Source organism: Paramormyrops kingsleyae, chromosome 8, assembly GCF_048594095.1.
Source record: "Paramormyrops kingsleyae isolate MSU_618 chromosome 8, PKINGS_0.4, whole genome shotgun sequence".
NCBI classification, from domain to species: Eukaryota; Metazoa; Chordata; class Actinopteri; order Osteoglossiformes; family Mormyridae; genus Paramormyrops; species Paramormyrops kingsleyae.
Window position 1 is genome coordinate 35,091,944 of NC_132804.1, and position 16,374 is coordinate 35,108,317.

Sequence of the window (16,374 nt, forward strand, 5' to 3'; positions counted from 1 at the left end):
GGACGTTCGGTAGAACACATGGTGTTCTGTCATGGCTGGCAGGTCAGGGACGGTTGCAACAACTTGCTGCAACTGTCCCCAAGCCAACCAGCCATATTGAAATAGACTACATATCATTACTTTTTAACATTTTTAGTTCAGAATCAGCACATTTTTTTCAGTTTAAGTCCGAAGTATACTGCTATACAGCTTAACTGTAGTTTATGGATCTAAAAATAGAAATAATATTCTGTTTTTTCCAGTATGCCAAGAGTGAGGAAGAGAGTTACTAACAGAGGGGTTCCCCTCAAAATTTTGGAACAAGCTTCAAACGTAATTAGGAATGAGGGCAGGACAGTCAGGGCAGTTGCCAAGGACTTTTACATCTGTCATACCACCTTATTTCGATTCCATAAGAAAAGAGAGAAGCTTGCAAGTGAGGGATCAGATAAGTTACCACGTGCAGGGTACAGGACCATCAGAAGAGTGTTCTCAGAAGACCAAGAGAGGGTTAGGGTAATATCGGTAAAAAGTGAAAGATAATAAAAACTATTTACATTTTATAACATTTTATTTCTGAAAGGTTCATTGGAAGCCAGTTCCCAAAATTGTTCTTCTAACTGGCAGATTTCTACTGTTAGTCAGTATAGATGTGGGGTACTTTATATGAGGGGTGATTAGCCACTGTTTAGGACTATCTGTGCAACTTTATTTGGGTTGTATTTGATATTCTCAATATTGTACAATAAATGTATTGTAATGAACTTTGAGGGAGACCAAGTTCACTACAGAAAGGAAGGCTCAACACAAGGAGTTCAAGTGCAATTTGGAACACATCCAACCCTTTATTTACCAGCCTTGAACAAGGCTAAAGGAACCTGTGCGCCCTCTTGCGTTCGGAGGTTGCACTGCACTGATTCACCTCATAAGTCCGCCCTCTCTCTTCCCCTTGCCGAGCGAGCCGCGCTCACCGTCATTAACCAGGCTCCGCTTCGCGAGGACGGTGGGGCGCGGCTTCCCCGGCAGGCAGCCTCAAAGGTGCCAGCACCCATTACAATAACACACAATGGACCCATGCCCTTCACCCAGCACAACATAGCACAATACCGGAACAATATAGCGCTAACCCGCTCCCAAACCATGAACTCCCATAATGCTCCGTGCGGCCAGCGTGGAAGTAGCCAATGAGGAGGCAGCCCCGCCCCCACAGTAACTACACTGCCCCCCCCCTCATACATGTGGCTGTCCCCAGCCACAGAGTCCAGCACAAAGTCCTGTAGAGGGGGGGGAAGCCGCCAGACGCGGCCCGAACGACGTAACCTGGTGGGGGAAGGAAAGTTCAGTTCAGCGGGGGCATCCCCCCCAGAGTCCCCAGTGCCAGCATCCCCAGTGTCCGCGGGAGAAGGCACGTCCTGGCCCCCACAGTCCCCATCTGGTGCCACCCTTGGCTGATAGGGAGCCAGTCGGTCTACATGGAGCACTACAACTCTGCCCCGCTTCTTCAGCCTAACCTTGTAGACCACCTCAGAGAGAAGCTCCAGCACAACATACAGCCCCAGCCAGTGGGAGGCGAGCTTGGGCGACACCCCCTTCTTTCTAATGGGGTTATACACCCAGACTCGCCCCCCTGGCACGAACTCGCACCCGCGCGCACGCACATCGTAGGCGCGCTTCTGTTTGGTGCCGGCATCCGCTGTGTTTTGCCACGCGAGCTCGTGCGCCATGCGGAGGCGCTCCCTGAGGTGGCCCAGATAGCCCAAACCTGCTTCCCCTGTTACCTCTGGCTCAGGAGGGGAACCAAACACCAGCTCCACAGGTGTGCGGCGCTCCCGCCCGAACATGAGTGACGCCGGGGTGCACTGGATGGACCCCTGAACCGCCGACCAGTACGCCCATAACACGAATGGGAGGTGAAGATCCCAGTACTTCTGCTTATCACTGCACAAAATCGCAAGCTGCGTGGCGAGCATGCGGTTGAACCGCTCGACGAGGCCATCGCTCTGGGGGTGCAGAGGTGTGGTGCGCGTCTTCTGCACCCCCAGCAGTGCGCAGACCTCGCCGAAAACCTCGGCCTCGAAGTTGCGGCCCTGATCACTGTGGAGCTCTTCAGGGACTCCGAATCGCGCGAACATCTCGTGCACGAGTACCGTGGCCGTGGTGGCGGCACTCTGGTCAGGTACGGCGAAACCCTCGGGCCACTTAGTAAAGTAGTCCATGGCTACTACGATGTAACGGTTTCCCCGCTCGGTGATAGGAAACGGACCCAGCACGTCAACCCCCACCCGCTCCATGGGCGCCCCCACATGGTAAACCTGCAGCGGTGCGTGTGCCTGCTGTGTCGGCCCCTTTTTGGCTGTGCACCGATCGCATTGGTGCATGAACATCGTTACGTCCTCGTGCGCGCCCAGCCAATAGAAACGTTCGCGCAGCCGCCCCAACGTCTTCGCGCTCCCAAAGTGTCCCGTACCAATAGCTTCGTGGACGAGGCCTAGAATGCTCGGTCTTAGTGCCCTCGGCACGACCGCTTGCCACAGCATGCTTCTACCGTCCCCACGCACCCAACGACGATAAAGCACTCCTTCGCGCACCACCAGGTTTTCCCACTGGGACACGAGCGCTTTTAATTCGGGCCCTACGTCCGTGATGTCTGCCCACGCCGGCCGCTGCCCCGTCTGTACCCAACGGCTGAGCTGCTCGAGCTCCGAGTCCGCTGCCTGCCCCTCCTTTATGCTCGCGTGGCTGATGTCGCAGTGCGGCCCCGTGCTAAGCGCTCTCACAATATCAACTACCTCCTTCCTATCGCAGTGGCGGCAATCCACACACGGTCTCCGCGAGAGTGTGTCTGCGTTCCCATGCAGCCGCCCTGCCCAGTGCACCACCACGAAGTCATAAGTCTGGAGGACTTCTAGCCACCGCGCAAGCTGCCCCTCGGGCTCGCGAAACCCCATTAGCCACACCAACGACGCGTGATCAGTTCGCAGCGTGAATTTCTGCCCGTATAAGTAGGGCCGGAATTGTTTCAACGCGCTAATTTCTGTGAGCAGCTCCTTCCGAGTCACGCAGTAGTTCCGTTCTGGCTGTGAGAACGTGCGGCTGTAATAGGCTATCACGGGGCCTCCTTCATGCGCTAGCACTGCCCCTAGTCCTACATCGCTGGCATCGGTGTCGAGAACGAACGCGCGCTGTGGATCGGGGTGGCCTAATATCGGCGCGGAGATGAGCGCAGCGCGGAGAAAGCGTGCTCGCAGCGCTCATCCCAGTCAAACGCGACGCCTTTCTGCGTCAGCCGGTGTAACGGGCTCGCCACGGTTGCGAAGTGCCTCACGAACCGCCTATAGTAAGATGCCAAACCCATGAAGCTACGCAGCTGCCTGATGTTCGCTGGCGCTGGCCAGTTTTTAACGGCCTCAATCTTAGCCGGGTCGGTGGCTACCCCGTCCTTGGTCAACACATGCCCCAAGAACGTAACCCTACACCGGAATAAGTGGCACTTGCCCGGATGTAATTTGAGCTTTGCTCGCCGCAGCGCACCGAATACTTCCTTCAGATTCGCGAGCGCGGTCTCAAACGTTTTCACGTGTACCAGCAGGTCGTCCAGGTACACCACGCACCAAGACACCGGGACGTCCGCCAGTACCCTCTCCATTAGCCGCTGTAGGTAGCTGTGGCGTTACAGAGACCGAACGGCATGGTCGTGAACTGCCAGAGTCCCTGCCCGATCGAGAAAGCGCTTTTGGGCCGCGCGTCCGGCGCTAGCCCCACCTGCCAGTATCCGTTCCTCAAGTCCAGCAAGCTGAACCACGAGGAGCCGGACACGCGGTCCAACGCCTCATCGATGCGGGGCAGGGGGTACGAGTCCTTGCGTGTCACCGAGTTCAACCGGCGGTAGTCCACGCAAAATCTCCATGAGCCGTCTTTCTTTGCGACTAACACGACCGGTGCGGACCAAGGCCCGCTCGCCGGCTCAATCACGCCTGCGCGCACCATCTCCCGAATTTTCTCCTCGGCGGTCTCGCGCTTCGCTAGAGGTAGCCGGCGTGGGCGCTCCCGGATGGGGGCGGCGTCCCCCGTGTAAATGGTGTGCTGCACCAAGTCGGTCCGCTTGCATTCGAGTTCGTTCACGGCAAAAATGTCCTCGAACTCCAATAGCTCGCGCAACGCTTCTGTCTGCTCGGGCTCCAGGTTCTCACTACTGCGAACCAGCAGCTCTGCCATCGCGTGCTCCCCCACAGTACGCGTGGCTACTCCGGGTGCGCTAGTGGTCCTGGTCTCGCTCGCCCCTCCCTCGCACACCGTTGCTACCGGCAAACCGTTCCCCAGCTCGTCGCGTTCTTTCGCCAACGCCACCCATTTGCGTCCCACCTTCATTCTATTTCCCCTGACGTGGATCACTGCATTGAGGCGCTCCAAAAGGTCCATCCCTACAATGCAGTGGTCCCGTATGTCACAGACTAAAAATGAGTGCGAAAGGGAGACTCGACCGATTTCCACTTTAACGCGCCGTACCCCCAGAAAGCGTAAGCACTCACCTGTCACCGATGTTACCGTCTGTGCACAACTTGGAGCCACCTCAGTGCCCCCGGCGTCCCCCTCCATGAGGCAGCCCGCCCTACACAGTGAGACTGTGGACCCGGTGTCTAGGAGGGCATGACCCACTACACCCCCAAAGACCCCCTTGACATACAGGCCTGCTCGTCCCAGCCGCGCGCTGAACTCCGTTGTGTGGGGAGCTCTCACTGGTCTCGGCACCGTGGCTCCCATCTCGGCGCCGCTTCCCCATTTAAACGTGTCCGGTTTTGAGTACGCTGTCCATGCTCGATAGCATCACAGTCGCGGATCAAGTGGCCTGCGTTCCCGCAGCCGAAACAGTGGCGGCTCAGCTCCGCGTCACTGTTGGCTGAAGTGGCGCGGTCGCCTAGCACACCCTCTGCTCATGACGCGACGTCCAGTGCCTCTTGGCATGTGCATGGCTCCGCCAGCCTGACGTGATCACGGAGTCGCCGTGGCGTCAGTCCACGGAGGAAGGCCAGCCGTGCCAGGTCGTCCTGGATAACCGCTGGGAAGTTGGGGTAGCCGTGCCTCGCCAGCCCCCGTAGATTACTTGCGAAAGCGCCAAGCGTCTCACCGTTTGTACGTGTGGCTAAAACTAATGCGGTGCGGGCCTCTTCCTCACTGTTCGCTCGGCCGAACCTCCGCTGCAGCGCCCCCTGCAGGCTCCTCCAAGACGTGCGCTCTGCCGGAAGCTGATCGTCCAGGACCTGGAGTGCATCTCTTTCGAGCGCGAGGGCGGCTCTTACCGCCGTTTTCTGTGACGACCACCCGCACAGCCCCGCTGCTATTTCCACCTGCGTAATGAACGCATCCGGTGGCCCACCGCCAGAATACGCGGGCAGGTTTGGGCCTGCCGCCACCCCGGCTCTTCGCGTTGTTCCGCCGCCGTCAGCCCATTCGCTGCGGCTCACGCCGTGCGCAGTCGGCTCCTCCTCTTCAAGGCACCGCCCTCGGCGTCCTGCCGAAGCGCCACCCGCCCCGTGCTCGCCGGCGCCGGAGCGTCTGGAATCGCTGCCGTTGAGCTGCAGCCCGAGCCCTTCGAAGCCCCGCCCATGGCGTCCCCTCGCCGGCACAGCGTTGCCCACTCTGCAGTTACCATCGCAGGAGTGCACCGCCCGTTCGCCGTACCCCAGAACTTGCTTCCTCATCCGGCGTCCACTGCTTTGTCCTTCAGCCCGGGCTCGCTGCAGTGCCTACTCCTGGTAGGTGATCAGCTGTTCAATGTCATCCATCGCTCGAGGGTCCATCTTGGCCACTTCTGACACCAATTGTAATGAACTTTGAGGGAGACCAAGTTCACTACAGAGAGGAAGGCTCAACACAAGGAGTTCAAGTGCAATTTGGAACACATCCGACCCTTTATTTACCAGCCTTGAACAAGGCTAAAGGAACCTGTGCGCCCTCTTGCGTTCAGAGGTTGCACTGCACTGATTCACCTCATAAGTCCGCCCTCTCTCTTCCCCTTGCCGAGCGAGCCGCGCTCACCGTCATTAACCAGGCTCCGCTTCGCGAGGACGGTGGGGCGCAGCTTCCCCGGCAGGCAGCCTCAAAGGTGCCAGCACCCATTACAATAACACACAATGAACCCATGCCCTTCACCCAGCACAACATAGCACGATACCGGAACAATATAGCGCTAACCCGCTCCCAAACCATGAACTCCCATAATGCTCCGTGCGGCCAGCGTGGAAGTAGCCAATGAGGAGGCAGCCCCACAGTCACTACAGTATGTTTAAATACTGTTAATTAGTAAGAATTATATTATAATTGTTCTAGTAACTGGCAGATTTATCCTGAGAGCCAGTAGAATTGTTGGGGTGACTTTAAATTCACTTTGTATTCAATATTTTTTTACATGTTTTAAAGCAGATCCATGTTTGAACAATAAATGCATTTTTAAAAAATCTCATGTGACATAAAAATACGGAACTTTCAATATGAATAAAAATCTCCTTTAATATTATTGTATAATTGTAGATTTACACAGTACTATTGTCAGCACGCGGCAAGCAGGCAAGCGGTGAAGCAGGAGAGCGAGCCGGAAATACGGACAAACGGGGTTTAATGGAGGCAGACTGACGGACAAAGCACAGCACATGACAATACAATGACAAGTCTGGGGAAGACAAGCTAGACTTAACAGGACACAGGCGATCACAATTAGGGCTGAACACGAGGTAACGAGGTGGGCGTGGCACACATCAGGAGCGGACGGAGCGGATCATGACAACTATGCAAGTTCAGAGAAAAAGCAATGGTTAATTATTGAAATTTAATATATGTTTAACATGTTGCAACCGTCCCTTATATGTGTATGTTGGGGACGGTTGCAACGTCTGACTTCTTCAGTTCAAATCAATGTTGTGCAGGATATGTAAAATATAATTAACTACAAGTACTATGGGTAATTAGCAGACAGATGTAAGTTTATAGTATACAAATTTGGCTGGTGTAGTCCAAACAGTCTCTGAGTAAATGAGAGGAATGCAAAAAGTGTTGGCTGGTGTAGTCCAAACAGTCTCTGAGTAAATGAGAGGAATGCAAAAAGTGTTGCAACCGTCCCCAGTCTCCCATTCGGTTATTAAAAAAGACTGGAAATCGAATTCCCCCCCCCCCCCAATTAATAATTGATTCATCGGAAAAATAAATAAATAATCATCAGATGAATCGATAATCAAAATAATCGTTAGTTACAACCCTATACAAATATTACAGTGTCAGGGTAAATTTACAAATTTCATTTGTAAATTTCATTAAACAGAAGTTTGGTCTCAGCTGTAAAGTCTCAAGTAAAAACTGTTTGTCTTGCTGACTAGGACAGGGAAACAACAAAATTACTGATATATTTAAATATCCCAGTTAAGACAATACAGAACAGGATTTGGAAATGTATGACTTATGAAAATGTACAGCAAATAGTGAAAATACACTGTAAACTCACAGGAGAAGCTGTATTGTACCAAAATTTATTCATCTGAGTCAGTATATGCTTCATCAGTTATTGTATTTTACGAGAGACCTGAATCAGCAGGTATGGACGGAGTATCACCCCCTCATATACCCGAAGCCTTATTAGATGAAATCAACAACGCTAATATTGAAAATGATGCGGTTTATCAACACGACTCGCCACCCGCAGCATCACCCCCTCCTATACCCGAAGCCTTATTAAATGAAATTGGCATCATCAACAACAACGTTAATAATGAAAATGATGTGGTTTACTTTGTTCAACACGACTTGCCACTCGCAACGTCTGGTGAAGCGAGGGTCCAAGAGCCCTGTTTCCTACCATCCTTTGAGACATAAATAAGCATGTTAAATGAAAGGGGCTCTGAAGCAGAAGCGGGATGGGGGTTGCCAGGCGACGAGGCCGCATGGTCCCCCGCGGATTCTGAATTGATGGAAGCCTCGTCAGACGCAGAATTTCTTCTCAATGCTGCGGAGATTGAAAATGAGTTGGGGCTGGGCGGGGATGATCGTGTATGGGATTTCGGAGAATTTGAAAATGCTGATATTGAACAGCAAGGTGCCGGTGTTGGTGACGTGGATCCCCAGCCTGACGGGGTTGTACGACGCCATAGATTCAATAATGTACAGATTAGGCGGGTTCTAAATATTCCTCAACCTAGAAACGAAGCCAATTTCCGCGAGTACTACGAAAATGTAACACAGGCCTCTGATCCTGGAGAGGTCCCTCCGTCCCCACCAGCACCAGCAACACCGGCCTCTGATCCTGGAGAGCTCCCTCTAACGCCTGAGATCTGCACGCTTTTCTCTAGACCAGCTTTGTGCAGAGGGATACTCAACTGCATAAAAGCGATGATAGTGGGTCTTTTAGCCTCAGTCATCAGGAAGCATCAGCAGAAAAACTGCTACGGCTGTGAGGTGGATCATCCCAGTCAAAGACAGCACCCTTGCCTGTTTCCTCCTGGCAGGAATTACTTTTACATACACTTTGACTCTGTGCTGCGTGACCTCTGGACCGACCGGCTGACACCCGCCTTAACTCACGTTCTGACCACCCTGGGCATCCAAGCTTCCGTCTGCAGGTTGGAGGGGGCCGTGGAAGCTATCTTGTACAATCTACGGGAGGCCCGCGACGGAATGCTGGAAATCAGTCGACTGGAACTGGATCTGTTTGAACAGAACCCCGTGCTTAAGCAGATCCTGGAAGAAGAATTTCTGACTCGTTGGGAGGCCCAAGACTAAAACAAAAAAGTAACTTGTGATGGGGAACGGTATCGGCAGCACCTTACGGCGGTTTATGTGAAACGTTTTTTTAGAAAAAGTTAGTCCTTTGTTTTTGCATGCTATTGATAAACAGAAAAGTGATTGTCGGGATGTTCCTAGGGATGATTATGCTTGTTGATGCTTTCATAGACTGATATTTGAGATCGCTCAAGTCGGTGAAAATTATCAGCGGGGGATAGTTTTACTTACTCAGCTGATGGAGGAGAGAGAAGGACAATCACCCGAAAGTCTCATACGTGCGGGTCTACAGTATCTTGTATTCCCATCGATGATTTTGACTGTAATCACATTTTTGTATTTTATGCTTTAATCTTAGACGTAGTTGCCTTTAAATTTCATAATAAGCAGCCTATCGATGTTAATCAGATGCTTTCTACTCTGCATACATGTATCGCTGAAAAAGCCACTACAGTATATCCACCTTACTGCATGTGACATCGCTAATCTACCTCAACAAATGTCATGGCTGTAACTGAATGCTACCTCATTAATTTTTTTAAAACTATATCTTTGTAATAACATTTTTAAAACTATATTTTTGACTAAATGTATACCCTTGTAATAGACTTTTTAAAATACCAAGTGGTTAAGGTGTTGGACGTATGTTCGTGTGGGTTCGAACCCCACCCCAGCTACTGTAAACTCTACACATATGGGTTAAATGCAGAAACACACAATTTCATTGTTGTGTCAACATTTAATCACTAAAATTATAAACAAACCCACATATAAAAACCCCCCTCCCTACCCTCCCCACAGACACTTATAAAATGCTGCATCCTCGCTCTCACCCCCCACTCACTGTGTGAAAAGCATGTCTGTTGCCAAGACTACAGCTCGTGTCTTGAGCCGTACATACTATGACCCCAGCCACCCGGGGTCATACGGGGGTGCCTCCAAACTGCAGAGAGCCGTGGAGGAAGATACGGGGAAAAAAGTGGCTACTGATGTGTAGGAATTGAACAGCTCAAATGGGGATGGTTTCCCACCAATGTTCAGGGGAATTGATTATGAATTAAATTAATTATTAATTCATACACAATTAAATAGGGAATATTAGGTTTGAGTTGTTGTTCCGATATCACAGTCTTTATATTAGTCCCACTTGGTAAAGATCTGGATGATTTAAGTCCAGAATGTGAATGGAATTCATTCGTTGGTATCACTACTCAGTCTAAGATAGCTGCCCGTCCACCGGGTTAGCTTCTTTCTGTAACCTAGCGACTCAGCTCTTGGCCAAAGAGAGAGTCTCGCGATACTTGAGGACGCGAGTGGGACTTCAAAGCTCAGTAACGGGATTCAGACCAATAAAGTGACTTATTGTAAGCACAGAGAGGGAGATTTAAAATGTGAACAGCATGCGTTTATTCTAATACTACACTAAAACAGGACAAACATTAAACATAACATAATACGTACAAACACAATAACGAAATTACGGAAAATGGATTTACAGTAGGAAACAGTGATAAGCTTTGATTAAATACTGTTCTGCAACGGCAAGCCTAGGATCTAAACAGGCAACCCAGATTTCGGCGTAGATCAGCCGGTACTAGTTGCTTATTAGAGAGTTGTCGGTGAGTTTACGTGATTGCAGCGGGGATCAGCTTTGTCTTTTGTTGAAACTCGCGGCGAAGAGGCTTCGTAGTTTCGATGGTAGATTTAATCTTCTCCGCGCGTAGTTTCTCCCGCAGTCTTGGATTGGAGGCTTTACGTTTTCTTCTCCTTTTTCGATGACTTCTTTCGATGACTTTTTTTTTTCCTCCTCCTCCTCCTCCTGATTCTCTGGGTGTGAGGTTTTTATGCCCCATGGGTCCCATGAATATTCATGACCCAGGGTCCAACTCATACCCAATGAGAATTGGTACCTGGATCCGAGGGGCCGGTTGCAGGCTCCCCGAATGTCCCCATAGATTTATGGTGGTCTTTGGCCAACTTTTGTGCTGATTTTAATTAAGTAATTTAGCTTTGGATAGGTTCAATTGTGTAATAATCCGTCCCCGGATTCATATTCGGACATAATTTAGGATGACATTGATACCAAACATGATATTCCACCTTTGATCCAAACCTTTGCTAATTTTCATTGATTAATTTATAATTCCTCTTATGAGGTGCATGCTTATTATTGCCATCAATGTACAGAATACATGGCTAGGTGGCATATCTCACAGCTGTGACAAGTTCAGGTATATTTTACTGAAGCTGTACCCCATTGCATACAGTGTGTCCTAATTAAGGATGGCTTGGGTAACTTTCTTTACTTCAGTAAAAGAACAGTGTTGATTATACATTGCAAAATTATAAAATGTAGCAAATTGGGCTATTAAAAGGGGTTCAGTACACAAATTTTCACATACATTGCATGGTCTCTTTCAGACAAAGGGAGGCAGGAAAAGAGCGCGAATCTCTGATTTACGACTGTAAGGCATAGATAAGCAACCGCATTTCTACCCCTTCCCCCCCCCTTTTGGTGAGGGGTGGGGGCCTTCCTTAGTTCTATTAACTAAATAACTATGTGCTCAAACATTTCTACCTACTTGGTTACACCACTTAAACTCATTTCCCCTATTCTCTGAGAGAGGTGTGAGCACGTGGTTGGATAACCCCAGTGTTTACCTATCTGTGCCTATTAATATATATATATATATATATATATATATGTATATAATTGTCCAAGTGGCAAAGATACAATGGGACATTCATAAGAAAAATAAAAGACAATTGTGACTGACACATACACATCCACCAAGTTTACAGTAATGATGCCAACTAATAGTGAGGATAACACACAATCAAATACACAATAGATGGCATATGATTTTAGCTTTGTCCCACTCCAGAGAGATGCAGGATCTCCCCCCCTTTCCACTATCTGGGTCCTCCGTTTGAGGGCCATAAACATTGGAATGCGGGCTTCGGCTTCCTGGAGAGGGGCCCTGGGTCAAAGAGGTACGGAGGGAGATCTTGGCATGGCCGACTCACTCCCTCAGCGGCCATAAAATACTGGCTGTGGGGCCTGCGTGATCCTACATATCCCCCCTTTCGGCTGATTATGGCACTGCCATCATTCAGGCGACAAAGAGCTAAAAGGGATCACCATCACAAGACACGACACAGAAACTTCCCATCCTTTTGACAGCCTGGGTAGTATGGTAGAAGGGAGTCGACCGTTGGCATCAGGCTTTGGAGGCAGGAGTGAGTGGGGACAACACCGGTTTATGGCGGTAGATGCTGTTTGGGTCTATAATGGGCAGGTTCACGAGGGATGCTACTTCCCGGAGAATGGGATCAACGTATAATGGTATAGCGCTTCCCAGGGAATAAGCTAAATGGGCTTGTATGGACTGTACAGCTCCCAGTGTGGCCCCGGCCAGGATATCTTGCACTAGGCTCAAGGGCACCAGGTACGGTGGTATTCTACCCATGGCCAAGCTATCCAAAGAGGAACTTCTCGCGAAGCATGTCCCCCATCAACAACGAAACGACTTGCGTGTGCGCATAGTCGTTCTGAAGAACGTGAAAAAGTTGGTTTACGGCCTTCACTGTCTGGTTGAGGATGACACTATGAGTGTTTACCACAACGATGGTGCCCTGCACGGTTTTACCGATAGCTTGGGACGCCTCCTTCTGGGCGCGAATCTGTTCTTGAAGTTTGGGAATTTCGTCCTGCAATTCGCTGACGTGACGCCGTACGGTGGCTAAATTTATGGCATTGACTGTGGTAAACCCAATATTAAAAAGGGTGCCTACAGCTGCGGCAGCCCCTAGCAGCGCCCCCAGGAACCTCTTTGGCCGGGGATTGGAACCGCTTAATTCGGCTTGGGTCACAGTCATCTTTTGTAACTGCTGCAACATATAGGTAGTGTCCGCAGCAGCATGGTGAAGGGCGTCCTGAGTCCACTTGATACCCGCCCAACTAGCCTGGGGCTTTTCATTGGGGTAATGGGTTCGGTAGACCTCGTAGGGGTCGAGACGGACGAATACCCTCTGCGTGTGGGTACGGCAGTTGGTAATCAATAGGCCCGGTTGTTCCCTCAAAACGATGCCTGATGCAGGCCCAGGAACAACCGTCTCAGACTGGGTCCTTGCTCTTCCCATCCAGAGTAACGTCAGGAGCAGGGTCAGCATCCTCCTAGTGGCAGGGGGTAGACAATGAAAGGTCGTGTTATGAGGGGCACTGAGCTAGGTCAGAGCCTCGGGTGGTTGAGCTTGTGGAGTAGGGTTAAGGAGTAGTGAAAGAGGGTAGGATAGTGAGTGGATTGTGCACACCGGTGCAGAGGGGACAGAGAGAGTTTGAAAACCCTAACACTCAGCCAGGGAACGACCGAAATCAAATAAACGGGACAAATAAAAATGCATAACCGTATCCTCTTCAGTAATTTCCCGGGCACGCGTGAGCCACCCCAGGTCCTTACCAAAAACAACAACCAAATGAAATAAACAGTTAAAAAGAAAACTTAATGTCACTCAGATACCAGTAGTCAGGCTCACCACCTTAGTCTACTCATCTGAGTTTCCTTGTCCCTTTGAGCTTGGGGACATATTTAAGGTTGAAGGTTGGCTGTGGTTTATTTGGAAAGGCTGGCTTGATCCTGACCACGGTCCACTTGGGAATGATCAGTGGGTGTTCCCAGCCTTCCTTGGGTTCGGTGTTGCCTGATTTGGTTTCGGTGAACCCACTTGAGGCATGTTTCTGGAGTGCCCCGGCTCATTTTAATACGGTAAGCTACAGGGGACAGTTTGTCCACGATTTCATGCGGTCCTGACCAGCGTGGCAGGAGTTTCCGGGAGAGTCGTTGTGTGGAATTCCGACTGCTCGGCTGCACGAAGTTGTAGTACCAGACTTTGTCCCCCACTTGGAGTTCTTCCTGTGAGGTTTTCTGGTCATAGTAGGCTTTCCTGCCTTCTGCTGCCTTCTGCAACTCCTGCTGGGCGAATGCGAAGGAAGCTCTTAGGTGCTTGTGCAGACTGTCCAGATACTGCTGCGTGGTGTAGGCTGTGACAAGGCTGTGGTCACCTGTTTGGTAGAGGAGGTGGAGAGGGAGTGTCATTTGTCGTCCTGTCATTAGTTCGAAGGGTGACACTCCCGTGGACTTGTGGGGTGTGGCCCTGATGGCCATGAGTACCAGCGGTAGCTTTACATCCCAGTCCTTCTGATTTGATGCCCAGAAGTTTCCAGATGTCCTTCATCACTTCGGCAGTGAAATGGGTGCCTCGGTCTGAGTTGACCTTCAGCGGGAGGCCAAATCTGGAGAACACATGGTTCATGAGCAGGTATGCCGTTGTCTGGGCTGTGTCATTGGGTGCTGGTAGGCATTCTACCCACTTGGTGAACTGGCAGGTGACAGTCAGGAAATACTTGTTTCCCCGGGTCGATCTCGTCAGGGGTCCTACCCAGTCGATCTGCAGATCTGACCACGGGAAGTTGATTCCTCGGCGCTGTAGAGGGGCCTTGTGGTTTGGGTTTGCTGGCTGAAATTGGCAGCAAACCAGACACCCTTTCACGTATTCTGTCACGTCCTGCCGCATGTTAGGCCAGTAAGCTACCTGATTGAGGGCTTGATAGGTTGTTTTGGCATTGCGGTGTCCCGCGCAGGGTGCGTCATGGGCGTAGAGTAGCATCACCCCCCTTTGGTCCCGAGGGACCACGAGCCTTGGCGAAGTGTGATCCTTGGGGACGTAGAGAAGTACGCCCTTGACCAGACGCAGAAAGGCGAGGAGTTGGATGAGGACGCGGAGATCTGCGGAGGCGTCGAGATCCGTGGCCGAAATCGGGTTGGTGGCGGGGTCGCGGAGGTGATCGGAGATCTTGCTGAGCACAGCATCAGCAGATTGGAGGGAGACAACGTCTGAGTCAGTAAGCTGAGGGCCGAGGTCCAGGAAGGAAGATGCTGGAGCCAAGGCCAGCTCACGAGCTTGGCGGCGAGTGATGGCATGCACAGCAGGGTTGGGTGGGGGGGCTTGAAACTCCCACGGGTCTCCGTTCAACGCTCCAGCTTTGGCGAGTGCATCTGTTTGGTCATTGTAGGTCTTGTCCAGGCCTGGGAGTCTGGAGTGACCACGGACCTTTTTCCAATAAATGTGCATGTCGTGCGACGTTATCAGTGCGTCACACGTCTGCAGCAGTTCCTGGTGTTTGACTGGCTTGTTACCTGATGTCTTGAAGCCATTCTGCTGCCAGTGAGGGAGATGGCATAGGAAGCTGAGTCGTGCATAGTTGGAGTCCGTGCAGATCAGCAAATCCTTTATGCCCTGTTTGGCAGCCAATTCCAAGGCAATCAAAATCGCTGCTAGTTCCGCATACTGTGACGTGCGGGGGCCCAGCTTGAACTGCTGTGGTGGGAGTGGATCGTCTCGGAGCCATGTGAGACCTGCCCCGGCTTTCAGGTTTCCTTGATGGTTGAAAGCACACCCGTCCACATAAACGGTGGCCATGTCCTTACAGACGTTCTCATCAAAGTAGTGATGGTGAGATGGCTCCATCACCGTCTGTGGGTCAGGGACACTGATTGCTAATGGTTCATCCCGAGAGCAGTTTTGGCAGCTAGCTAGTCCTGTCCCAAGGGGTAGCTTTTGGGTTTGGGCATACCGGATGTCGATGTCACGGCCCTGGAGTGTCATCAGCCAGGTGGCTATGCGTGAATTAGTGACCACCCCATCTCTGATGCGCTGGCTGTTGAGGAACGTGACAGGTTGATGGTTAGTTTCAATGATGGTCTTCTGTCCCCCAATGTAGTTGGAGAAATGCGTCATTGCCCAAACGGTGCAGAGTAGTGCCTTTTCACAATCGGAATACTTGCGTTCTGGTGCCAGAAGGGTTTTGCTGGCATAGGCAACTACACGCCTGTCTTGGTCATAGACTTGATACAACCCTGCGCTCAGACAGTCCTTCGAGAAGCCTGCTTCCAAGTGGAACTCCTTGTCCGGGTTTGGGTAAGCCAGGCAGGGTGCTGAGCACAAAAGCCGTTTCAGTTCTGTCATGGCCTCTTCTTGTTCTGTGGTCCACTGAAATGGGATATCCTTCTTCAGAAGGGTGGTCAGTGGTCTGGCAACGTCCGCGTAGTTTTCGATAAACTGTCTGGAGTAGTTGCACACCCCTAGGAAACTGCGCAATTCTGACAGGTTAGAGGGCGCCTTGATGTTCTGGATGGCCTGGGTGCGGCTGGACTGGGGCTCAACACCGTTTGGGCCCACCAACAGGCCAACATAATTGACCTTGGTTTTGCACCACTGGCCTTTGTGGAGGGCAATTTTAGCACCTGCTGTAGCCAGTTGTCCTAAAACATGGTCAAGTTCAAGCAGATGAGCGTCCATTGTGGTGCTTCGGACCAGAATGTCATCCACATAGACAAGGTTTCCTCGAGCTCTTGCGTCAGGCAGTGCCTTGTTCAGGAAAATGTTGAACTCAGCCGGCGAGTTGGCATAACCAAAGGGGCACCTGGTGAAGGTGTATTGTCTGTTGGCAAAGGTGAATGCCAGCTTATGTTGGTCTTCAGGGTGCACTGGGATGGTCCAGAATCCTGAGGCCACATCCATAGTGGAGAAGATTCTGGCACCACCGACTCTGGGGAGGTCTTGTTCCAGCTG